This window comes from Osmia lignaria, unplaced genomic scaffold (genome assembly GCF_051020975.1).
Source record: "Osmia lignaria lignaria isolate PbOS001 unplaced genomic scaffold, iyOsmLign1 scaffold0057, whole genome shotgun sequence".
NCBI lineage: Eukaryota > Metazoa > Arthropoda > Insecta > Hymenoptera > Megachilidae > Osmia > Osmia lignaria.
This window is the reverse complement of record NW_027478198.1, coordinates 50,647-52,500: the sequence shown is the minus strand read 5'-3', so window position 1 is coordinate 52,500 and position 1,854 is coordinate 50,647.

Genomic DNA, 1,854 nt, shown 5'->3' with positions numbered 1-1,854 from the left:
GGAGACGTGTACGCTCCTTTTCATAAAGGAGACTATCTTATTGCGAAAGTCAAAATCGCACGCTTTCACGGCGATTTGCCCCCGTATACGCCTGGGCGTAAGCCCGTGCGTCGCCGACCTAGCGGCCTGCCGATCGGTATTTAGAGGGAGGCACTTTGAAAGCAACACGCCGTTGGAACTTTGAAAAATTTCGATGCGTCGCCAAAGTTCGTACTTTTCGATAAAATCTTCGTCCTATGATACATTTCGATCAAGAACTACATTGATCGTCATGAAACTGTTTTTTTTTTTGGGAGACGTGTACGCTCCTTTTCATAAAGGAGACTATCTTATTGCGAAAGTCAAAATCGCACGCTCTCACGGCGATTTGCCCCCGTATACGCCTGGGCGTAAGCCCGTGCGTCGCCGACCTAGCGGCCTGCCGATCGGTATTTAGAGGGAGGCACTTTGAAAGCAACACGCCGCTGGAACTTTGAAAAATTTCGGGGCAAAGCAATACGCGGCTGGGACTTTGAAATATTTCGGAGCGCACCTAAAGTTCGTTATTTTGGCTAAACGGAGCGAAAATCTGCATTTATACCATCACGGACGTTAGTTTAATAGCGTTTAACGATGGATCCACGGTACAGAATGCAAAAATATGATTGTTAAAATTTTCGACTAATCGGTTCTAAGAGGCGAAGCAATACGCCGCTGGGACTTTGAAATATTTCGGAGCGCACCTAAAGTTCGTTATTTTGGCTAAACGGAGCGAAAATCTGCATTTATACCATCACGGACGTTAGTTTAATAGCGTTTAACGATGGATCCACGGTACAGAATGCAAAAATATGATTGTTAAAATTTTCGACTAATCGGTTCTAAGAGGCGAAGCAATACGCCGCTGGGACTTTGAAATATTTCGGAGCGCACCTAAAGTTCGTTATTTTGGCTAAACGGAGCGAAAATCTGCATTTATACCATCACGGACGTTAGTTCAATAGCGTTTAACGATCGATCCACGGTACAGAATGCAAAAATATGATTGTTAAAATTTTCGACTAATCGGTTCTAAGAGGCGAAGCAATACGCCGCTGGGACTTTGAAATATTTCGGAGCGCACCTAAAGTTCGTTATTTTGGCTAAACGGAGCGAAAATCTGCATTTATACCATCACGGACTTTAGTTTAATAGCGTTTAACGATGGATCCACGGTACAGAATGCAAAAATATGATTGTTAAAATTTTCGACTAATCGGTTCTAAGAGGCGAAGCAATACGCCGCTGGGACTTTGAAATATTTCGGAGCGCACCTAAAGTTCGTTATTTTGGCTAAACGGAGCGAAAATCTGCATTTATACCATCACGGACGTTAGTTCAATAGCGTTTAACGATCGATCCACGGTACAGAATGCAAAAATATGATTGTTAAAATTTTCGACTAATCGGTTCTAAGAGGCGAAGCAATACGCCGCTGGGACTTTGAAATATTTCGGAGCGCACCTAAAGTTCGTTATTTTGGCTAAACGGAGCGAAAATCTGCATTTATACCATCACGGACGTTAGTTTAATAGCGTTTAACGATGGATCCACGGTACAGAATGCAAAAATATGATTGTTAAAATTTTCGACTAATCGGTTCTAAGAGGCGAAGCAATACGCCGCTGGGACTTTGAAATATTTCGGAGCGCACCTAAAGTTCGTTATTTTGGCTAAACGGAGCGAAAATCTGCATTTATACCATCACGGACGTTAGTTCAATAGCGTTTAACGATCGATCCACGGTACAGACTGCAAAAATATGATTGTTAAAATTTTCGACTAATCGGTTCTAAGAGGCGAAGCAATACGCCGCTGGGACTTTGAAATATTTCG